Consider the following 25,858-nt stretch of genomic DNA (forward strand, 5'->3'; position numbering starts at 1 on the left):
TTTGTGTCTGGCGAGTCGGCCTTGTGAGCGAGTGCCGAGGCGAGTCAGGGTAGTGCGAGTGCGTTTAGCAGGTTTAACATCACGTCGGACCGTAAAAAAGAAACTTTGAAAGCGTCTTTTGCGGCATTTAAGGAAGTAATCAACGTGGACTTTATGAAATGCTGAAATCAAAGCTCGCTAATTAAAGCTCTTCTCAGAACAATAATGAAAAAAACTGTTTTATTTTAGTTTTTTGTATCATTAATTATAGGAAAGATATTAATGTAAAAAAAAAAAAAAAAAAATAATAATTATATATAATATTACATATTATTAATATATTGTAGAATAATTATTAAAGCATTCGAGAAACATTTCTTTTATAAATGCTTTAAGATATTAATTTTATACGTCAAGTTTAAAATTATAATAAATATAGCTTGGTGATTAAAAGTTCTTTTGCGAATATATGATATGATTTTAAGGTAGGTGATACCGACGCGACAGCATATCGATCGTGAATCGTGCTGAAAGCGCAAGAACGTAATTTTCGCCAAAACTTTCGCTACTACTTGCTTGTCGCACTTTTGATCGAGAAATAAGGATCCTAACGAAGATAGCTTTATGCTGTGTAATTAACAAGCAGAAACTACCTGGCAGTAATTAATGGACATAGAGCTTGTATTATGGGTAAAGCGAGGATAGGTTGTGGCTTAACGTTGCGAAAGACTTTCCTTTTCGCTATCTCGAGCCGTAATGGTGAGTCGTTATCATCAATCAGTTTCCACATTGTACCAATTCACAGCCCATTAGTAATAGCAAATCAATTTCGATAATAGATTCGTTAATAAATCAGCGCTGCTGCAACCGTGCTCGAAATATTACAATCGTCTATCGTGCTCGAGATGTATAGACTCTACAACGGATTGTTATAAAAAAAAAAAAAAAAAAAAAAAAACAATTTTTTTGGATTAAGCATATATACATAATAAAATTTCCAAGACGATGCTGACAGCACGATCGATTTGATGATATATTGATGTTATATATATATTTATAGTTGCGTAATTAGAAAATTCTCTCGACGTGCACAGAGATTCTCGTGTATACAGAGATCAACGAAGAGATGGAAAAAATCACTAAAATCACGAGCGACGTGATTCATTGTCCCAAAGTGAACACGGGCGAAGCATATTAATCTATTGTAGACCAAATCGCTTCGGAATTTCACGGAAACACGCAGCGCACGCTCGTAGCCTGATTATAATTCTGGAGGCAAATACGTCTGTGGCTTATTAATGGGAGGCAATCTTTCTTAAGGTGCTTCGTTCATCGGCAGGAAATTTCTATAATTATTTTCGTCCTGGAGCCGGAGAGCTCATTAGGTCGGCTGAGCGGCACTTCCTCTCTCTCTCTCTCTCTCTCTCTCTCTCTCTCTCTCCCCCCCCCCTCTACTCGTTTCTCCTTCGATCGCCCCCTTGCTCCATCGATCTTTTTTTTCTCCTTCTTCTTTCCCCTTTACTTGCACCATCATCTCGCCTTTCTAACCACGCACGGCTCTTCGTCCTCCCGTCCTCCATTTCTTTCCGACCCTTTTTTTTTCATCTGACTTCTCTCTCCTTCCCTCTTCTCTCTCCTTTCATTCCCCTTGCATCAGTTTCTCTGTCTCTCGCGCTATTGTTTCGAGAACGGCGTCGCGCTCCCGCGAGAGTCCACGCACGCAGAGTATCAAAACATCTGGGTTGTATATCTCCCGCGCTCATCTCCCTCGTCCGACACTACGGTAATTATCGTTCGGCACCTGTTAGAAGTCGTTCCGTCCTGCGACTGGCGAATCTCTGCATCTCTGCATCTCTGCATCTCCGATGCGACGCTACCTCGTCGAATAAAGCCCGGGGATCGGATCTCGCATTCCGCGACGCACCAGGCCATTTAGCGGTTCATTACGGATATCCCGGGGCACGAAAAGAATAACGTATGGCGAGACACTTCGCCTCGTTACAAGAGTTGCGAAGATTATAAAACGTTGGCGGACGTACAAGTGACGTGGAATTATTAACAATCTCGAATCAGGCAACTCGAGAGAGAAAGAGAATTTAAACTTTAATCGCTTTTTATATGGAGAATAATTAAGTAATATTGAATTTTTTTCTTACTTTAATATTAAATATTTTAAATTTTACCGAGCATCCACTCTACAGGAAGATTGGCAGACAAAGTATTGGTAGGAAAATTTAAGTCTCATATATTGGTAAACAAAATTATTAGATTTTTTTTTATCTATTATCTGTGTTGCGTTTTACTTTACATAGAAAAATAATTTATTTTCAGTGAGAATAAGATTGCGAATCATCACGCGAGATATAAATTTCTGTTTGTTTTAACACTAAAAACAACTTATTATTGCTCGTTCCGTCAATTGTTGTTTTTGCTAAAATTTTGCTTTTGAAATTAAAGAAAAATAATTTTTTTAAACTATATACATATATAATGAATCTGAAAACGATAAACTCTTAATTAATGACTAATTAATTAGTTTTTTACACGTAGCAATTAATTCAACTGTATTCGATTTGCTCCGTTGATTGCGAATTTCGTTAAATATATACCGCGCTCTACAGAAACACGCACGCGGACTCACGTGTTTTATCATGCCATGAAATAATAATCAGCACGCCGCGCGGAAAATCATTATGCGAACAGTGACACGAGGGAACATTGAAAAATTGGCGCTTTAATTAATTAACTCTTTTTAACGTGGATAACTATCGGCCTATATCGGACCGATGAGGCTTTCGCCAGCTGATCACGGATTCCGATATCTATAATTCGACGTATCGATAAAATTCCGATTAAAAGGGAGTAACGCATTTATCACTCATTCTATCTGTATACCCAGAGTTACTTCTTTATTCGCGGAATTTCTACCACGCGCTGTCAAGAGAGCCCGGCTCTCGAAATGAATGCGAGATGGTTACGCGACGGGACGCTTATTACGGAATAGCTCTATTATCCTAATGTCTTTCAAATGAGTGGATTTTCGGTGTCGGATCGTCGGAACCGAGGTACCGTACAGCCAGGCGTTATAACGCCTCGCGCTCTCTCTCTCTCTCTCTCTCTCTCTCTGTCCGACCGAATGCAAAGCGGTGAGTTAATTTCGCAGAATCCGCGGTACGGGAGATAAGAGATAATGCCATCTAAATAATCAGGTGTCGCGCGCTCGCCTAACTTTGGCCTACATATGCGACGGCAATCCCGGTAGCTCACAGCCTCCCAGGAGAATTCGAATCAACGGCGGCGTATGAGGCTCCCGGTTCCCGGCTCCTGGCTCCCGACGTTCGCGGCACGCGTTTGATTACACATTCGAGTCATCCTTCGTCCTTTCAATCAACGCCAGGCGTTTCGACGTCTTCAAACCTCGACCTCGACGGTCGCGTCATTATAGCCTGGCATGAATTATACGCGCAGTGTGTCGTTCTCCTATTCATGTGTTCGCTTAGTGTGCGTCTTCTATATACGAAGCTCGGGTTCGTACAGCCTATTCTATCGTCGCGGACGAATACGAATATGAACGCAATCTAGCGCGTTTCGTGACTTGAAATGATATCGCGGAAAAATATTGTAATATGTTCAAATACATTATCAAAATGTCATTAATCGCTACCATTTTTACGTGCTATTTTTACACTATATTATTTTTAATATTATTTTTATTGTATATTATTCATTTATTATTTTCATTATAGGATTTTACATATATATATATATATATAATACATGTGCTAAATTCTCAAAACATTACAATATATTTTAACATTCTCGCGAATTCTCAATCCTACGAAATACAATTTAAAAAAAAAAAAAAAACAAAAAAAAACAGATGGAATTACAATACAACTGAGAACAAAATATGCCTTCTGCATGATTAAACCGCAGCAGGGTGTGAATGAAAGATTCACAATGAAGAGGAATGATATTGCGCTCCCAGTTCGGTGCGAAACTTCTGCCTAGCCATTTGTAAGCGTGATTCAAACCGATGTGTGCATATAACGCTACGAGGGAATGTCTCGTATTCGATGATCCTTTAAACATAATCAATGATCCGCTCGCAGCGGAACATTTCCTCGTTACATACATGGGATACGTACTTGCACACATCGATATCGATTCTCAAGCTATGCGTTGGAGCGATACTCCGGATACGTAACAAGGAAAAATCGGTTCACTGATTATACACCAGTTTATTAATCGAAGAATGGAAAGCTCGCATTAGCAAACAGAAATTTCTTTTCGCATACGCGTCGATACATTTTAAAAAGGAAAAGTGAAGATATTTAACTCTTACTCCGTATTGTTATTTTTGGCACTTTCCAACCTGTACAGGTGGGTTAGCGTATTTTCGATAAGTTTATTAATATGTTCAAGTGTTTTAAAAAATCTGAAAAAATGTATATACCTTCTTTGAACATTCTAAATAAAGACTAAAATAATAAATTGGAAAAATAATTTACTTGAATATATTATTTTATGATTATTTATTTTCGAGAAATTGACGTTGTTAGAAAAATCACAGACAAAAATGATCCATCAGTACGGAATAAGGGTTAAAAAAACCTACGAAAGGATTAAAAAAGTATTATATAATATATTCAATTTTTATAAGACTTTTTTACATCGAAAATATATAATTTTTTTACATGTTCAATAATATAAATATAAATGTTATCATATATTTTAAAGAAAATAATTTATCCTATCGAGATGTTTCCTGTCCGGCAGTTCCTCTAATGGTCAAAATACATCACGGAAAGCAGGAAATTCAAAAACTTGTGCGGGGACGTCGAGCATACAAATTCCGACAACGTTCGCTTTGGACACTCGGCAGACGGACATTCGAAATTCGACGTGCATCGAATGCGCTTCTTCGCGGCGCGTATCTCACGGATATCGCTTCTGAGAACACGAGTCCGGGCAATTTGTCAGCGTTGACGCGGGTTCTCATAATAATAAAAGAGGCCACGTATAGCGGAGTCAAGACGCAGAGAGGAGGAAAAAAAAATAGGGTGAAAACGGGGGTCGGGAGGGGGAAGGGGGAGAAGGGTGGCGTTCCCTAATCTCGACCTACAGCAGGCCTCATTAAATGAGCCCTAGGTTCTAATCACGAAACGTCGCGGCGACCGAGAGCCTCTGGACCGTACGATAAATTTACAAGACGAGCGGCGGGATTTTTTTTTACGAGCTGGACCACGTGAATTCGTCGATCTGTCGCAGCGTGAGTTTTGCTCGTCAGTTTTTATTTTCGCTGTCGAAAAAAAAATCCGACTAACCTCTGGACGAGATCTCTGGCCGATTAGTCCGCTTGACTCTCCCTGGCCTGCAGCAAACGAGTCTGCATGAATTTGCGAGAAAAGGGAGACTTACAACGCTGATACTGCATTTCAAATATTAACGTCTAGTCTGTACATGCTACTTTCTCAACAACTTTAACGCCTGTTTTATTTACTTGCTCGAAATACCAGCAGCTCCTTCGCCACCGTAACATCTCTGCAGCCAGTTGAATTATAGATAGATCGGACGCAGATTTTCGCGTTGTGAAAAATTGTATAAATACCGAGAAATAGGAAGAATAACCTTGAAAATATAAATTAACTCTAATATAAGATATTATTTTATCAAAGTATTATAACTATAATTTATATATTTAATATTTTGTTTTTGTATTTACAATTAAAAATTCTTTTTCGAAAAAAAAAAAAAAAAAAAAAAATAGAAATTATTATACCAACAATTCTGTTGAATTCTTGTCCTTATTTATTGCTACTAATGTAATTAAAAAGCAGCTTTGCTTAAATCTATATAATCAGTTTTATTGAAAAAAAAAAAAAAAAAAAAACAGCATTTGTTTTCATAAGGAAGAAATGATAATTAACAAAAGATTAAATATAATTTGTAATCTGATTCTATAGGCGTTAGGTTTATTAAAAAAAAATCAAGTCTAGAATTAATTTGAGGCAAAATATTACGGCCTGAGAGAGCATGTGGAAATATTTTTTCGTGCTTTTCCTCTTATCTACTTACACGGAGTCTATTACTACGGTCTGCGTGCGAGTTCGTTCCCGTAATTAGGACCGACGCGAAACGGTGAATTTACAAGACAGGGGCCAATGAAACGCATAGTTTAGATTATTACGATCGCCTCTACGGCCTTTGTTCTGTAAATTTACCAGGAAGGTCAAACCCCAACGTAACACACTTAGGTGCACACGTATACACACCGCATAGGCAATGGAGCGGTGGAACCGGAGATTTCTGCCAAGACAATTAGTCTGCTAATCTAGTTTCGCGAATCTGTAACTAACGAGTTCTGATTCGAGTCATACTCTCCCGTTATATTCCCGTTATAACTCTCGCGCCGCGAGTGCAAAATATCGCAGCCTGGAGAGGGGAGGTTTCACGGTTGCGATAATAATAATTATTACCGCGCGTTCGGCGACCGCGTCTCTTTCGATATTAAAATTTCACACGTGCGAGAATGATGAAAGAATGCCGGCGCTGTAACACTTATCGTTTATCACGTTCGCCAGAAGCAGGTTAATTTGTGCGTCTAATTTTCTATATTTCGTTTACCACACAGCAATCGTTCCACCGCACCGGTATACTCCTTTAGAACGTATCGAACCAAGTGCTAATTACTAATGCGGAACATGGCAGTTTCGCCGCCAGATGTGTAATTACTGAGGAGGATCTAATGGAATAATCGCGTTTGCAAATTAATGCGGCAAATTCGACCGTAGCTCGGACACAAGATGGCTCCTGGAGGCCCAGGGCCGGTCCGATCGAAGGATTTAACCGGACGACGGGGCCATTTCTGACGTAACGATTAATTTGCAAGTTCTATCTCTGTCTCTCTCTCTTGCGTAACAAACAAATAATCCTGATTCGCGCTCGCCGCGTTGATAATTGCGTTTCTACGCCACGGAAGTCTTGATGGACTATACACCACGGGACGTCGACAAATCGGAAAATTGTGCGACCCGTTTAACGAAGATTTTACAGGGAAACTATAGTCTACTATCGGCGCTTGGTAGCATGATAGCTAGCTTGTGCGTCCGAATGTTACAAATAAGATGATTAGTCCGCCGTATTGCGCTTCAATGTAACAGACGAAGCGTGTAATATGCGAATTGTCGTTACTCCGGTTTCCGTTAGTTCGGTATTACCCCAGTTTCCATTATTTCGAAATTGTTAGCCGCTTCCATTAGCTCTCATCGATCTACTTTATCGTTTTTTGTGCGATGTTGCGCGTCGCTGGTTTAATAAGCGTCGAAATGAACGTATCAAACTCGGTAAAAAAAAAAAAAAGCGAAAAAGCAAAAGTATTAGTGGATGAAAAAATTATTAATAAAATCAAAGTCGTCTATTTGAATCGGAATAGCTTGCAAAAAATCATTAAATAATAATCATTAAAAATCGCTCTTCATATTCAATGCAATCATCGAAGATTTTTGTTTTCGATAGAATAAAGTTTTCTCTTAAAGAATAAAACTGTCGCGACTGATTTTAATCAATTCCGGAAAGAAATTTTCCGCGAGAAAAACGAAAGAGAGAGAGAGAGAGAGAGAGAGAGATGAGAGAAAAAGAATCATTCTCGGTAATTTTATTTCCCGGCAGCAATTATCGAAATTTTTACTGCCCGACAGCGATTGCCGGGAATTTTACACTCCTCGGATCTTTTCGAATCTCGAATAAGACTCTGTATATCATGTGCATGTTAATTCATTCTAATTTATGCGGAATATTACTATGTGCGCTCGGTGGCTCGTGGCGTTTGCGGCAATCTCTATAATTCACAACAGACAGTCGTGCACAAACGTCCTAATCGGCGCTATCAGAATTTCAATCATCACGCGGCAGCGCTCCGGGCTTTCGGCACGGTTCTCCGAGGATTGCGGCCTGATAACAACGGCGTACGCGACAGACAGCTATTTCTGGCGAGACGATTAGTTTGCTAGTCTAGTTTCGAAATTCTATACGCGTATAGAGCTAGTGGTAGACATATTATTTATAATTTAAATTTAATTATTTAGAATTTAATAAAAAAAAAAAAGGATTTTATTTTCTGTTTCAGGTCAAATGCCATTTCTTGCTTTGCTCTCTCTCTCTCTCTCTTTTTAGAATTTCAATTTAAAAAAACTTTTATATGATAAAAATTAAAATTACTAAATTCTTTTCTTACATCTAAGATTTGTAACAATTATGCATGTATAAGATCCAATGTGTCATTTTAGATGAGCGAAGTAAATCATCTACATAGAATCAAACCTGGCGGTTTAGCCTGCTTTGTTCGTACATGATGCTTTAGCTGTAGCTAATGCGGTATTCACGCCAAATTTCGCGCATTGAAACTCCTTTGTCCAATCCAATGGCCGACTTCTCACGTGTCCGCTCTTAAATCGCGTTCTAACGGGAACGTCGTCCTCGCGAGACGTTCAACGACCGACGATAAAAAGGACAAAAACTTTAATGAAGACATGAGAATGTAGGAAATCGAGTCGGGAGGAATGGAAATTAAATTTGTTAAATTTTCACTCAATCTACGAATAACAATGTGCGATAAAAAGTATCGCTTGCATTTCGGTTTAGTAAAAAAATTATAACACGTGAACGTTGATACGTGAGTATAAAAAATAAATAAAAGGATCAATATTTGTACATTCTGTCATTCTCGCGCGCACGAGATGACAATTTTTAATCTTCAGTCGCTTCGTCATTTCGCTCGACACGAATCGATAATCGAGTGTCGATATATTTCAAGTCGAGATTTTATGCGTCTATATTATATTAAGCGCAATTAGCCCATTACGTGATACGTTGATACATTAATACGGCACGACCGCGTACACATTATCAATATTTTATTAATCAACGGTCAGTAAAATTTCGCCAATTTTAAGGTAATGCGCATTTCGTGTCCCTAATGGATTTTATAAATTCATAATTCACACTTCGAACGGCTACCGGCGTTGTTATTGACCCGTAATAAAGTTGCAGTTCGTAAAAGTGGCAAGCCCGCGGGCTGTCAGCCGCATGAAATTCCTGCATTATCAAGGTCAAAGCAGTGCGAGCGTGACGTTTCAGCGGGGCTGTTACCCCGTGTCACGCACGAGTGATCGTGATAACCGACGACAATGAACGCTTCTCGGAAGCATCAGTCTCGGTCTGGTCGGCGACTCCCGCTTCCTCCTCCGAATCGGCAAAAAATTATTAAGAATACCTATCGGCATTCCCCGGGACTCGCAAGATGAATGTACGCGGCAGATAATCATTCGATATCGTCAAATAAATTAAACTTGAAAGATATCGACAATATTGGCTTTAGTTCTCTTTCTCTCTCTCTCTCTCTGGTTGGTCGAATCTTTGACACAAGATGTAGACTTTGCTTCGCGTATCGAGCGTAAGAACCGTTTAATTATTTTTTTTTTCGTAATTAAATTTTAACAATAATCTTATTTCGCGCGCAAGTGTATGTATTAAAAATGTAAAATTCAATTTAAACCGTCAAACGTCGTGATACATCCATTTTTGTAGTTATAAATGTATCACGGCTCGCGAAAGAGTTAATTTATTCACACGTGACGTAATATATATTGTATATACACATGTACATGTATGCGTCGCGCGATTACACAATGATTAACTTGCACGCTAGGAAATTGATACTACATAAAGCAACATCTACGTTTTAAATAAAGCGTGAACAATTGGATTGTCGGTGGAGATAAACGACGCGAGACTCCGCTACGAAGCACTATTTCCTGTTTCAAATGAATAGCGCGGAATGGGAGCATATGGTGCGGGGACGGCAGAGATGGAGACATTGTACAAATACGCGTGCGCGACAACAACAAAAAGTCGAGAAACCGAGCAATCGGTATTTATTTATAATCGGTGGTCAGGAAATTGTGAGGGGGAAAAAAAAAGAGCGGTAAACGTGTGGCCGATTTACTCGATACACGCGAAATATACACGGCTTTGGGAAAAGCTCGGTCGTCCAAGAAAGTATATACACGTACCTACGTATATATTGCAAGCGCATGCGCTTTCAGCGGAAATGTATTACGTAATAAAATATGCATTGCGTGCGGTCGCGCGAGTGAGCGCCGGAATTCTGAACGCACGGCCCACGGGAATAAAGTAGATATTGCGCGTAGGTGAGGCAAATTAAAGCCGTAAATCGAAGTCCGGGGGACGCGCCAGGAGAGATAAGTTACCCGCGTTCCCTGGGTTACCGCAGCGAAATCCAAGTTGCGTTTTATTACGTTCATCGCGTCCTTCTGTCGTCCGTCATGTCAGCCGCGCAAAAGCACGTTAAACGCGTATCAATCCTGTTTAGAGCGTACCAGATACGCTTCATCATTCGAATATCGAATTTCGAATCTCGCCCGATAGATAATTATATGAACGTGTTCTGCGAGACACACGAGTGATTATATTCCCGCGCAAACAACATTAGATCTCTGCATTGCGCTTTTTTTTTTTTTTTTTTACGCCGCTAATCAATTATTCCGCGGGTATTCAAGATTAAACAATAGCGGTTTCTGTAGCCCGAAAGCCAAGTGATCTGATAATAATAGATAGTTTGTTTTGTACGTAATCGTTATATAGAGTGAACGTCATATTTGATAGATTATTCTAAATAAAGTGGAATATGAGTAACGTTTGTCTCGATTTTCATTAAACTGGTAATGATATTTTAAAATTATATATTCAGAGTCATAAACTGCAATATTCTCAAGCGTTACGAGTTATGATAACAAAAAAGCTATATATATATATATATATATATATATATGTATGTATAAAGCAATATCATATTTAATAGGACAAAACGTTCACAGATATTTGATCCTACCAGTAATTGAAATTCTGAAACATATGAATGGTACACATAAATATGTATTTATACGAACACGAGGTGACTTAAGAGATTCTTATGTACATGATAAAGAGACCGTAGAATGTTTCGGTGAGGAGAGCGCGAACAAATTACACTACCGTGTAAGAAACGCGAGAAGTGCGTGAGAAATTGCTAGATGCGCTTGCACGCCCCGTAAGACGTATCATAATTCCGCTATTTTCGCGGCTGTTAGCGCGATTATTATTTTTTTTTTTTTTTTCTTTCTTTCTTTTTCTCACTTCTCTTCTCTACCTTCTCGAAATTCTCGCGGATCGTTACGGTCTCCCAGCCGACGGTGATCCGCGCTCGGATCCCTCACAAATATGAATTATTAAATTTGGACAAAGGTTCACGCCTCGGCGATGTACTCGCGCGAGTGCCTACGTGCCCTGCAATAAGACGACCGAATGCAGGCGGACTCCCTGTAATCAAGTGCAATCTCGGCGACTGCTTATTTACACCTCGGGACTCGTGAAAGCCGTGCAATGAGAGGGGGCACCGGCAATGAGGCCCGTCTGCAAAAATCATAAACACCGTGTACGATCCTGCTCATAAGTTCTCGCGCGGCCCTGGAGCTGGCGAGAAATTACCTTGGTCCGATTTATATACCTTGTATATGTCATTGCAAACACGACTCCTGAAATAAACGAACATATCTATCGCGATGTCAAACGTCTTACGAACGATGAGCGCATCCGTCGCATTCGTTATCATTGTCACGAATATACGAATCTGTTTAATCGCACGGAAATATTATTTGTTGATAAGTATAATTGGATTAATAATTTGGAGAAGACAAGTAATTTAATAATGTCATATTAAATTATTTAGAAACAGCCGTGATAAATGTTGTATGTCCCGACTGTACACGGGGATTTTCTTCGCCGTTTATATCTTGAGAACAAAGGAACGATGTTACAACGTGTAAGAATGCAAACTGCAAGCTCGTTATTACTGTAACAATATGCTCATAATACATAATGTCGTCCTATACGAAGAGTTTAAAATAAAACCGAGAAGTACATATTAATCGCTATTTATCATGATGGCGATATTACAATCTCAATTGTGTATGAATTATATATGTGTATCGCAAATATATAAATACATATATTATATGTACATTACAATAATATACGCAAAAGAGAGATAACGGATCGTCAAATACGAAAAGTTTTCCAGTAATTACGCAAAATTAGCATTAATTAATTTTTATCAATTAATTTCTATTGTTTATATATAACGTAATTTAATGAAACAAGCTGCATAGCAAAGCTTCACATGCAAAGCAAGAGATAAATAATGATTTTATAAATACCAATTTGTCATTTCGATCGTTTTCCATTATTAACAATGTGTCGTCAAAATGTGATTTCCGGTATATTTAAAAATTAAGCGAGTTGGAAAAGCGAAACAAGGCAATTGTATCTGTAAACTTTTAAATTATCGGACCGAAACGACATACAATTCGAACTTGTAATCTACTCGGTCTATTGGAAATTGGCTAGTTAGTTGTTGAATGAGAAAGAAAAAAAAATTTGGAAAAAGTTCCTCGATATGTTGAGACCTTTCAAACGAAGTACTCGTATAATTTCATTTAAATGCGTCTTGCATATTTTAATTAAATACTTTTATGGTAATTGATACAAATTTTTATTTATTAAGCTTTATTTATTAATTTACATATTAAAATAGAGAGAGAGAGAGAGAGAGAGAGAGAGAGAGAGAGAGAGAGAGAGAAATAGTTGATGCTTTTCACTTATATTAAATACAAATGATAATATATGAAACAAATTTATTTATAAAAGAAAAATTTGTATGATTTCAATGTTATATGGCTGCAATGACAGGTACGTACACAGAAAAAACGTTTCTTTACATTTAGTATATGTGTATGTTTGATTTATATTTCACTAAAATAACATTATTTTATACAAATCATTATTTTATTGAATAAAAATTTTATTGTTTTGTTGCATTAAATCATATTGTTTGATGGAAAAATAACTATTATTTGAAATAGTGCTTTAAATAAGTTTGATTCAAATAAGAGCGTTGTTTGTTTCAATTAACTTATTGCTTGTTTATTTGAATTCTTTGAAAGAATAATATAATTATTTAAGTAAAAAAAAAAAAAAAAAGTAACGTTCTTTCAAAAAATATTTTATTTAAAGTAAACACATATTTTTTAAACGTCAAGCAATCAATATTTGTTAGTTTAAACATTGGTTTGGTTGGACTATTCCAATGATTAAATTTCTTTGAGTTCAACAAAATTTATTAAATAAATAAAAAAAGAAACATTTTTCTCTGTGTACAAAGCATAAAAAAGATGCATCGGATAAGCAAATATATACAAAAGTACATGAAAAAAAAGTAAGATACTTTATCGAATATTATCACGACCCGAATAAAAAGCTTTTAGCTGGGATGCAAAAGAAATATCGGCGCGCTGCGGAAAAGAGCGGGAGCGCGAAATGTGTCAATTGCGAAGTCATTCTTGAGAAAACTTGATTCTTCCTAGCATGTGGATAGATAGATGAGCGCAATGAACGGTTCCCCGAATGGCGAATTGGAGCCGAGGCCGAGAACCGGATACGACAAGAAGCGACGAGATGCTCCGACATCGTCGCCGTTCCGTTCTGCGCGGAATCGATTTTCAACGCGCAAAGGAACGACGACGAACGTGTTTTGACGATGTGACGCCGACCATTATCCCTCCTACGCGATGGCCGGATCGCTCGGCGGCGAAATCGCGAAAAAACGCGCCGCTTCGTTAATTTCTTCGATACGCCAAGCGTCCGACAAGCGCGCCTTCAAAGTCGCTTCCCCGATTTCACGTTCGAGGACACGCGTTGACACGCAGGTGTGCTCCGAAGAATACTCTTTTACGTAAGAGCTTCTTGTCTGAATACACCTGAATACAGCGATCCTTGGATTATCATGATAAAAGAAGCGAATTACGAATAAATGTACGCGATAATGATAAAGTTATGTCAACGTATACGGAAGTATATTTCCTATGTATATGGAAACAGTTAAAATAAATATATGTATAAATATATGGTTTCGAGACTTATACGCAGCGATTGTCTCATGTATAAATAATATTACAGATTTCATATATAACCGTATATATATATATATATATAAATTTTATTCAGAATTATAATTTCCTTCGTGTGTATAAAGTATTTCGTTTCATGGAAAATCATTAATTATTTAGAGTTCTATCTTTTTTATAATTCTAGAGTTCCTGATAGATTAAACAAATAGTTCTGCTCATTAAATAAAAAAAATTATTCGGGACAAAAAAATTGCTCGAGACAAAAAGATTGCTGAGACGCCAAGCTCACGTCGTGCCTCACTTTGTCCGCCAACATTTTTTTAACATTTCTTGCGAAATTTTAAACGCTCGAGACTTTCATAGCAGTTCTACAAAAAGTTCTATATTAATATTCTAAAAATTATTAGAATATTAATTAAATTAAATTAAACGATAGGCATATGTATTTCGATAGTTTCATCGATTTTAAAAGAGATTTCGTATTATTGTAAAATCAAATTTAATTTTTAGCAAGAATTTTATGTGTGAAAATTATTAAAATATTTGTTAAATGAATTAGATATCGTCTGAGAAGGGACGTATTATTATCAAAGTAAGACGTTGGTCGTATTTCGATAGTTTTATCGACTTTAAATGAGATTTTATGTTATTCCGCAATCACTTTTAACTTCTAGCGAGAGTTCTATGCGCAAAAATAATTAGAATATTTATTAAAAAAAATTGCATCGCCCAAGAAGACGCCGAATATATAATATAAAATCTCATTTAAAGTCGATAGAAATACGATCAGTGTCTCATCTCATTACTTATATGTTTGATGTCGCGGATGATCCAACTTGTTTCATAAATATTCTAATAACTTTTACGCATACAACTGTTTATAGAACTATTGTAGAATATTCAAATCCTTAAAATCTGGCAAGAAAAATGCTAAAAAAATTATCGGAGAATAAAATGAGCAGTAACGCAGCGTGAATTTGGCGACTCAATCCCGAGCCATTTATTAAATTTAATGACCAGAATTATTTGTTTAATCTATATAGGACTATTTAAAATAAAGTCAGTATCAATAATTAATGTGTTTCCACTAATGAGATGCCACCTTCATACACACTGAAATGGAATTACGTGAAATATGTTATATACGATCACCGCAACAAAAAAGAAATTAATTCCGTATAAAATATAATAAATTATCTCATTATTGCTCCGACAAAGCCCGATGCCATCCCAAGCCTGCTCATCCTCTCCTAATCGTTTGTCGATGCATCTGGAAAATACAAAATACTTGCACTTAATTATGATCGTGAATCTACTGATTAATCAAAAAATAACGATCGCGCAACATTTTACACGACACTCCTGATAATAATCGCACTCTTCGGCGCGCACTTTTTTTTAATTGCAACGTAGAATAATGCAAAAAAATATTAGTATTCATTGTGTGAGTAATCGGCAAATGTATAATATTGTTGGATATGACATTACATATACATACATGTCGAACAATGATATTTTCCCGCTTGATCGTCATCGTACGAATAATAAAATTACGCATACAGTGCGTTATATATATATATATACAAAAACTCTATGTGCTTTTGCGTGGATTAATAGATAGTAGCGATCGTTCGTCTTTCAACTCGGCACTCCCGACACTCGCTCAAAAACCGTCATTTGCAATAACGCGATAAATTATTTCAATGTCACCTATGAATATCGAAAGATGTAAATCGCGATCGCATAAATTAATAGACGTACTGACAATGAGATAATCGCCCGTTATTCAATTCGGCACTCCCGACACTTGTTCGCTCGCGAAATTCCTGCTTTCGATCGATAAAAAGACGCGAGAGACAGAGGATCAACCTCTCCGCCGGTAGTCATCCCAGAAACTGACCTCTGTAACGCTGTAGCTGCGGGCATCTCCTTCACGGGATATCGAAGTTGGTTTCTGCGCGAAATCACTGCCCGGTAGGCCCGATAACACGGCTGTGTTTGTGTACAGCGCACGTCGAGCAACTCGAGAATGTCCGCAATGTTTTTTCCCCATAAAAACGCGCTGCACGAATTACTTCTCTATATTCTTTGTTTCTCGCGACGGAATAATATAATAATAATTTCTCTCTACACGGAGAAAATATAATAATCAAAATTAGAATATATAATTTGTAGTCGTGATATATGCTAACATATATATGTATACACACGTGTGATATTTTTATTCAAGGATATACAAATATTGTAAAGTATTCTGTTTTACGAAGCAATATTACAATTATTCAAATATGTTGAGGCACAAATAAAAGCATAATTGTTAATAAACAATACAATAAATATATAATTTATCATCTTTGTAATTATGTATATATATATATATATATATATATATATATATATATATATATATATATATATACAATTAATTTATTATAGACAAGCAGAGTGTCTCATATAAGTACTTATAATTTTATTAAAATATATATTTAGTTTTAATATATTATTTATTTTAAATGTTTCTCGCGCATACTTTTAATGAAAACAAATCTTATAACATATACGTTAAATTCAAAATTATTTATTAATTTTCGTAGCAAAGGCATTACGCGTTTTACGGATTTACCTTAGCAAATCCGACTGGTACCATGCAAAAAAGAACTCATTTATTTCATTCTATATTATAAAAAGAATAAATGTAATTTTTTCCATTTTATAATCCGTTTTAAAGTCAGGCTTGGTAGCCATTTACTTCTTTTGCTTTCTTAATACTTACGACTGCATAATCGACTATACGTTAGAAGTAATTGCTGAAAAAAAAAAAAATAGATTTTTGAAAGAATAATTTTTATTTCTCTTTTGGAAATAATTACAGCTTTTGATGTCTCTTGCATTTTTCATTTCCTCAAGAAATCCATCTGTTGATGGATAAAATTTAAAATAACCGTGATTCTCTCTCCCTCTCTCTCTCTCTCTCTCTCTCTCTTTATTTCGTCGGTAAACAAGTAATAAAAGAGAAATGCAAATAACTCTCGGCAGTTTATTAAAGCGATTGCGAATAACGCAAGTCATGACATGGTCGCGTGCGATTGCAAGTAAATGTCGACGAGTAGATATGACGGTAAAAATAATCTTCTCTTCCTTATTCGATGAGTCGTCGAAACTTGAAATCTGTGCTATTAGATATACGAGAGTACGTCGGATTCCCTCTTATCGCGTTGGTATTTGCAGAGAAATGGATCAACTATACGCCCAGTACCGCGCGTAAACGTCTTCTGCAAATACGCTACCAGGTGGGGAGCAGGCTCCCTGGTTTACTCAGGCACGAACGTCACTTGATAGAGAACTTCGAAAAGCCGGAGATATACAACTTTCTTGGCCTCACGGTGAGACGCGAGACACGACTCTTCCTCGGAGACTCAACTGTTCGACTATCTGAATTATAAACTTGATGTGGATACAAATTTCCGCGCCAAGTAATTACAATATAGAGAAAACAAACGGGTCTCGATGCAAAATACGATGATTCGATCATATAATAAAGCATCGAACAATAAATAACTTATAGATAATTTTCATATTTTTAATATATTATTTATCAATATATTTTTAATATATTATTTTAATTATATTTATTATATTTATTACATTATATTATTATATTATAATTATATTATAATTACATTTATGTTTTGAGTATATTATATTATATTTTAGACTTCATTATTTATTATTATTAATTTATTAATATTTTAAAATTTAGTCTGCTTTGTTATTATCTAATGAGTGAAATAAATCGCACAAAATATAAAAGATTTAATAACTGTTAAAATTGAAAACTGTTAAAATTGAAAAAAATGAATTTTTTTTCTATTATTTTTAGAGACACTTATTGTTAGTAGGAACGATCGATCCGAAATTTTAACGGAAAAACAACGGATTGAAGAGAGAAAAATGGGCTGATTTCTCAATAGACAGACTGACCAACTAAAAACATTTAAATCAAATTATATTGAAGCAACGTATTAGAGAAATGCACCAAGTACGCCAACTTTTATCGAAATTCTAAATTTGTTATGTCGTTACGAATGAATTATATTTGGAGTGCCCCCTCGGGGTGCACTTAATATCGCGTGCAACGTCGAGGTAGAATTTTTCACATAGTCTGCACTTTTAGACAATTACTTGCGTAATGTGAAAACAAGTGGTGCGAGAAAACCATTAGCATTCTTTGTAATATTCTGGTTGCGTTCTAACAACTAACAACATTCATGCGATCTTGAATGCTTCGAGCTGTATAAAACTGCGCATGGATTAAGGTATGCCAAAAGTATATGTGATGAAATGTGATCAAATATATAACATTCGATAAAATAATATTGACATATTCCCTATTAAAATGATTATGTATCATTAACAATTTTTAATTATATATTTAACGTTATTAATCATTAATTAATTTTGTATTTCCACAGTTCAAATATTCTTTATCCAAATATCAGATAGCGTTTCATTACAAAAAAAATCTCATTAAAATCTTAAATTGCGGAATAACATATAATACGATACAAAATGTAAAATTTTGAGTTGAACTTTGCAAAATAATACAGAGCGTTTTATCATAGATGGATAATCAAGATTTTCTCTCCTTAATTATCAGGATCCTTTTAAACATATATTATATTTAAGTAAAAGATTTAGTAAAATTTAATCCGTAAAAAAGCGTCACAAAAACCTGGCCGCGTATGAGCAAAATGCTTTCATAATGCTTTTGCAAACCAAGTTTTGGCAAACAAAAGATGCGAGCACCTGGCAAGATGACAGGTAAATCTGGCAACGTGAAACAGAGAATATCTTGAAGGAATCAAGATTACAATGAAAGAGAATATATAAGATTATATATGAGCAAAATGTATATATAATAAAATATGAAATATATAAAAAATGTAAGAAAGAAATGTAAAAGCTCTAGTGAACAATGTATCGTACAGTTGGTGTATTAAAAATAAATATTTACTGATTTTCCTTACATTTTAGAAGGAATTACAATGATATATAAGCGCTTCTTCATGTGTTGTATATATGTATTGTGAATTTTAAACATGTAGAAAGAGAGATTCAATTACCTATTCTTAATATTTCAATCGCAATTATTTTTGAATACATGAATATTTTATCTAGATGTAAATGTGATTTTAAAATTAAAAAAATTAAATTTTTTTCCGAGTATATGTATTATCTCATTTTATTACAGTAATATCTTTTCATTTCTCATTTTCCTGAGTATATATCTTATTTTTATATTTAATTATATCTTAGCTCTACTTTGTGAGAAGTTATCAAAAACTTGCGTACCGATTTGTAATTAGAAAATATTAATTTTAAATGTATACATAAATCATGTAAAATGCACTCATTGCGCCGTATCGAGTGATCTATCTCCGCAAACTTTCCGTTTGCTCACGATGCAAGAAAAGCAAAGGAAAGGAGAACGGAGAGAACTTGAGCAACAACATCAATCCGAGATCGATTTCACGAAAGTTTAACGAAAAAGTTGGATGACGCTTCGTGAAATGATTTCAAGAGAATAACGTAGGCGTAACGCATTCTCGTTTGAGAGAAGCGATCGAGAATGTAAGCGCGAAGGTACAGGGTATGTACCCTTTCATCCGAAGAACCGTGGTTGGTTTGAAAGGAAATGACGACGACGACGACGACGACGACGACGACGACGACGACGATGAGGGAGAAAGCGACGCAGTAGGGTGGAATGGCGGAGATTCGCAATCATGCGAACGGAATAATTACGCCTAGGAAATTAACGTGCGTTGTCGGGGCCATAGAGAACAAGTCGGCGTAATTGTTGGCGCTAATTAATTAATAGCTTCGAGTCCGGATGATTAAACACACGAGAGGTACCCGAGAGAGAAAGATCGGAAGCGGACAGAAGACCACTCTCGGCGCCGCATTTTTCTTCTTTCGCTTTCAGGTCGAATCATGTGAAATAAGATACGACTAAAAAATTTGTACGCGTCGACAAATTACGACCATAAAATTGTTAACAGAGAATTATTTTCATACACTGTACTTTCCATGAAATACGCTTGATTTCACGCATTTCTAGCGTCGAAAGATTATTATTATTCTTTTTGTCGATAAACAAATTTTCTCATCCCTCAGAAAATGAAAACTTTAAAGTCACTGAAAAACTAACGTACATGAATGCGCGCGATAACAGCAACCCGTTAATTTATATCCGCGAATTCTAAAGTGCACATCGATACTTTATCGCAAATTGCTTTTCACCTCGGCTGTAGAAAAAAAAACCTGTAGCTCGCGAGAAAGAGATTTAATTTGATAAATTCGCACCGATCGACCGATCGAGTACGAATTTATTTTCGCGACCAAAGCGGCAGCGCACGAATCCGAGATGCAGATATTAAATTATAGACGGATATTAGTTAACACTAGAAAGAGAGAGAAAGAGAACCTTTTATTCTTTATCTTCCTGTCGTCGTTTGTTGGGCCGTCATTCTTACGAAAGCGGGCCTTCGCAGTAACAGGCAGGTTCTAGCTTGGCAAATTATTAACAATCAGGCAGGTGTTTGCGCGGTTCACGAGATTTGCTAACAAGGCGGCATTTTCGTCCGAGGTGCGGACTTGAAGCATATAATTATATCCCTGCCTCCTCCTATGCGTATGCATGCTTCGGTACCAGCCTCCTCTATATAGGGTGTGTCAATCGCACTGGATTATCAAAACGCGTTTTTTCAATCTTTATATGTTTGTAGGATATTTTATATGAAACATAGAATATTAAAAAATATATATAAATTTTTTTTTATACATTTTAAACATTTAATAAAATAACAAGCATATATATATATATATATATATATATGAATGCTTGTTATATTATTAAATATAATATATACGCATGCAGAAAACCGAACATTCTATCAATATCTTTAATATACAAGAAAATTGTCATATAATTTTGGTCGAATCATTTTTTACAACATTTTTTACGACATTCTTTACAACATTGTGCTGAATTTTGTCCATTTACATACCTACGATAGTTATTAAAATTTTTGATCCTATTTGTTTTTAATGTTGTCAAATTATAAAAGTATCGAAGTCTTCGATATGTCAAAGTGATCTGAAGCTATTCTAACATGTAATCTATATCTACAGTTGTTCTAATGGACAGAATAATTGACGTGAAGCACATTTACCATTTTCTACGGCATCGAAGATCGGAGATCAATCGAGAGATTATGCCGACTTCAGTTCTGCATTTACAAAGAATCGATCTGGCCGCGGCATATGAAACCGTTGGTTCTCGATTGCAAGGAACAGGGCAAGGAAATGCCTACCACGGCACGGACAAATGGAAGAGAAGGTCCTCGGTGCCTAGGGCGATTCCGCAAATCAATTTGCGATACGTGGAACAGACACGCTCGGTGGCTAGGCGGAGGCTGCGCGGTCCAGGAACATTCATCCCGGCTTCATAAATCGTTACTCGTTACGCCATCGTTACAGTTGTCGTTACGCCTCTGCCCGGCAGAGATTCTATGCTATTGCACGATCGTTCTGGTTTAGCTAAAGTCGTGGCTCGCGCGTATCGAGTTCCGTTAATATCTTGTCAGCGAAACGAGAAACGTGGGATTCCTGAGCGTAGAAGCAAACTACGATCAAAAAAGAACTTGTGAGACGACTTATTTTTGCGCGAAACGCGGAAAGATATGTACATATATATATATATATATATAGAGAGAGAGAGAGAGAAAGAGAGACACGTCCAATTTGGCCACCCCATATATATCGCTTCGTAGCAGCGCCCGGTTGGCTGCGGCGTGAAACCGGTGGGTATGATTACCCACTTTAGTTAACGATCTTCGTAGCCCCATGGCGGTTCCGAAAGGTCAGAAAGAAAAACGCAAGACGAACGGAGCGAAAATGAGAAAGAGAGAGAGAGAGAGAGAAAGAAAAAGAGAGCGACGAGTCGTCGACTCGTCACTGCTTTTATATCCGCCTTTGCTTTTGTCCCGTATAGGTTTTTGCGCGCCTCTCTCTACGACGCGATTAACAATAAGAGCGGAAGTATTCGCTACGAAATCGTCGGCGAAATTGTTTCGCGCGACTGTTATCACGTGCTTTCATAATAATAGAGTTTGCAGTTATAAAGTAGAAAACGGGCGATAAAAGCACTCTAGATGCAGCGGTATTAACTTTGCAAAAAACAAATTACAATTAGAAAATAAATTTTGAAAAATTAACCAAGGCGTAACGTTGCACTCGCAATGTTCGTATTTTTTGATATAAAATATCAATAAATATAAATACTTTCTCACATATCATATTTAAAAAAATAGCAATAAATAATGAAAAGGCTGGTTTAATCTATATCCTTGATAAGAGTCTTATTTTCTTTATAGGAAAAGACTTATTATGTAGAAAAATATAGAGTTATTTAGATGTAATACGAGCAAATATCTCGATCGTTAGCTGCGAAAATATATAAATAATATATTCTCATGTACCGTTAATTCGCTCAACAAGTAAGCCTATCAACATACCGACTCTTCACATTTAACACCCTCGAGACCGTTAGTTTTTACAGTTTACCCTTTCGTTACGACACGTTAAATTGCTTCTTTGAGGTTTGCTTGGTAGCAAGATATATGTAAGTGCGTTGCAATTGCAACGTGAAGTACTTTTCATATTTTTATCCAAGTATGAAGCGTATACGTACCTATATGTGAGATGACAGTATATATTACATATAAAACCGCGAGAGAGAAATCTAGATTCAAGCGTGTTTGAAAATTTTCCTTTGGAAGAAATTAGCAAAACTTACATTTACATTCACATTCACATTCACATTCACATTTTTGCGCCAAAAGTCGCGGAGGATAAATGCACGCAAATGCGTGCAAAGAAATCGCTTTAATGTTGAAAAGAAGGCTCTTTGCTGCATAAATCCCGGCAGGTGGGGCCGGCAACATGATCGCTAGGCAAAACGTAATATTTTACAACGATCCCACGATGACGTATAGCGGACGACGGCGACGCGTAAACATGGAAGTTGATACAATTCGCCCCTCGGTGCGCCACGCACACGCATATATGACATAACTACGGCGTGATCTCGGCCGTATTTCACCGGATGGTGGCGGTGCCGTGTGACAGGCAGTATGCAAAACGCGTGCGTGTTCGCGAGCGTGAAATTACACGCCGTATACATGCAAGTATGACCTAGGTTGTACGACGGGTGTATACGGTAGGTATAACTGCGGGCGATCAACGCGCTCACGGGGGCGAAAACCCTTACCTCGGAATTTCGTAAATGGGACCGCGCCGCGCGCAATTAGTGTAATAAAGTGCTGGATGCGCACCTGCCGGCGCCGCGCCACGCCGCGCCGGTTGGAATTGCGTATTCACGCGCGCTAATTCACGACAACTCTGATGCCGCTACCGTTGACGTTGCAGCCAATACTCATTCGATAAAACGGAGATTCTGAATAACAAATGGAACGTGTCGACGCGCGTTCAATTAGACAAGTTGCGCAACCTGTGACAAAAAACCGATTAATTATATAAATGTAAGATATAATTCCTATCCTAGGGATAGACAAATGGATTTTATGATCAAGCTTCCGTATTATGACGATTGAACGAATGATCGATACTGACGAATGCGTTATTGTGATCGCAAGTATTCCATTAATTCATTTAATTCATTGTCAGGATAAAAGCGCGGACGCGGCATTAATTCCTTCAATGTGCAACGATCATGTTTGCGGCATCTTGCACGTAACGAATTCGCGTTTAAACGAAGGATAATGAGATCGTTTTGTCTCCCTCGCGAGTGTACAATAGAAAGGTCGTACGCGCTGTTTGCACGATCATAATTAACCGGTGCGTGAGTACTCTCTCTCTCTCTCTAACATTCTTTTTCCTTTCGTTCACGCTCTTCTCTACCGGTCAGTAATTAATCGCATGGCGAGTGACGTTTTATTTAATTTCATCATTATATCTGGGATAGGGAGGAGGCCGACGAGAGAATAATAATTAAAATCTTTCGGTTCGACAACTCGTGCATTGAACCGTGCGTCGAGATGGGAACGTATTGTACAAGAGCGCAAAAATCCAACGTGACGGAGGTTTGATTTCATTAATATTTTCCGATCGACCAGAAAGTCACCCGACACTTTTACGCGTCTCCGCGAGAGTAATTGTTAACGGGCAACAGTTTTCGTCGGGGCAACGCCAGTTGTCATATCTGCTGTTATAATTGTTTCTCGAATCATTCAATCGTTTCGCGAAACGTGAAATTAAGTTTAATTCGCGAACTTGATGATATAAATTCCTGTTATATTGCCAACGGCTTCGCGGTATACATATATTTTCGTGCGTAAAGCTGCCGTGTATGACGTAGGCAGTATACGTAGTATACGTAAAATAAGTAGACAGAAAGCTACGAATATTTTTCTCGTGCGTACGCGTCTGTACATTACATCAGGTATATTAGGCGGCATGCGAATAACGCAATTTAATTAAAAACGTAATAATCCGGTAGCTCGTCAACAGAGGCGAGATTAAACAACTGCTATTTTTTAAATTTTTTACAAGATTTTCACGATTGATGTGAATCTGGACATCTACTTTTATAAGAATTATAAAAATTTTAGAAAAATTTAAAAAATTTAATGAACATTTTTAGGATTGTAGAATTTACGAATATAGAATTATGAATTTAGTGTAGACTGTATCTCTCTTTTTTCCTCTCTGCTTCTTAGCACATGTTTATTTAAAAATTCGTTTACAAAGAAATATTAGCGTATGTATGTATAATCGATGCCAAACATATTTATTTTAATGTTTTCGAGAAAAGTCTTTTTTACTAATACTTTTACTAATATTTTTCTCTTTCATTATTTTATAAAAATAGTCTTTAAGCAATAATAAGAATGAACTAACTACGATATATGTAATTAATTATTATTTCAGTATAATTAATTCAAGTCTTACAAAATCTATGATATTTAAAAATTTATAGTCTTTAATTACTGGTTATCTGATCAATTCGGGAAACCTGATAAGTGATATTTAATGAAGCATTAATTATTTGACTGATACGATTCAAATTACGCCACGAGATTTTTTATTTTAATTGCTATTTCATTATAATCTTCATATAATCATGAATATATCATTTATTCGTAAAATAGATTACATCACATAAAATATAATAAATAATTTTAGATCTTTCGCGATTCTGGCCATTGAGAACAATTTTGAGAAGACAAGTTGCAACGCGTCATTAGCTCGTTCAGTAACTAAGTCATGAAATAGCCAATTAAATCAAATGTAAATTAAAATTTAAATTAAATAACTCATTAATTTTACGAATAAGAAAATAAACTCATTATCTACTGATAAATAATAAAGAAACTATACTCTATTCTAATACGACGAAATATCTGGGAATAACACTGGCACAAAATTGCGTTGGAAGGAACACATAAAAGTAAGTACAAGAGCTAAATTTCAATACAAAAGATATAAAAAAGTATACTGGCTGATTGGAAGAAATTTTGAATTATCATTGCATAATAAATTGTTATTGTATAAACAAACGTTAAGAAACTGTGAAACCTAGTTTGAGAAAATTTATGCCAACATATTGATCATACTTTGTAGCGGTATAAATTTATACATATATAAAGTCAATTTGTTTTTATACTATAAGTATAGCTCTTTGTTATAAAGTGATATTGAATTTAAATAATGGTTCTTTTCTTAAATGATTTCTAAACTAATTTTTATAGCTATTTAGACGTAGAGAAATA

The 25,858-nt window shown here is 36.3% G+C and overlaps 1 long non-coding RNA gene across 3 annotated transcripts in view; it reads left to right on the forward strand.

Annotated features, from left to right (window-relative positions):
* LOC140668336 (uncharacterized) overlaps positions 1 to 19,136 on the forward strand; it is an 84,892-nt gene extending 65,756 nt beyond the window's left edge. Inside the window, exons 2-4 of one of the 3 annotated variants that reach the window (XR_012047163.1) lie at positions 17,232 to 17,386; positions 17,884 to 18,042; positions 18,178 to 19,136. This is a non-coding gene — a long non-coding RNA (uncharacterized lncRNA). Of the gene's footprint in view, positions 1 to 17,231; positions 17,387 to 17,883 lie in introns of all 3 variants that reach the window. The other 2 variants (XR_012047164.1, XR_012047162.1) reach the window with 2 other exon arrangements.
* Positions 19,137 to 25,858: the final 6,722 nt, after the last annotated feature.

This window comes from Anoplolepis gracilipes, chromosome 8 (genome assembly GCF_047496725.1).
Source record: "Anoplolepis gracilipes chromosome 8, ASM4749672v1, whole genome shotgun sequence".
NCBI lineage: Eukaryota > Metazoa > Arthropoda > Insecta > Hymenoptera > Formicidae > Anoplolepis > Anoplolepis gracilipes.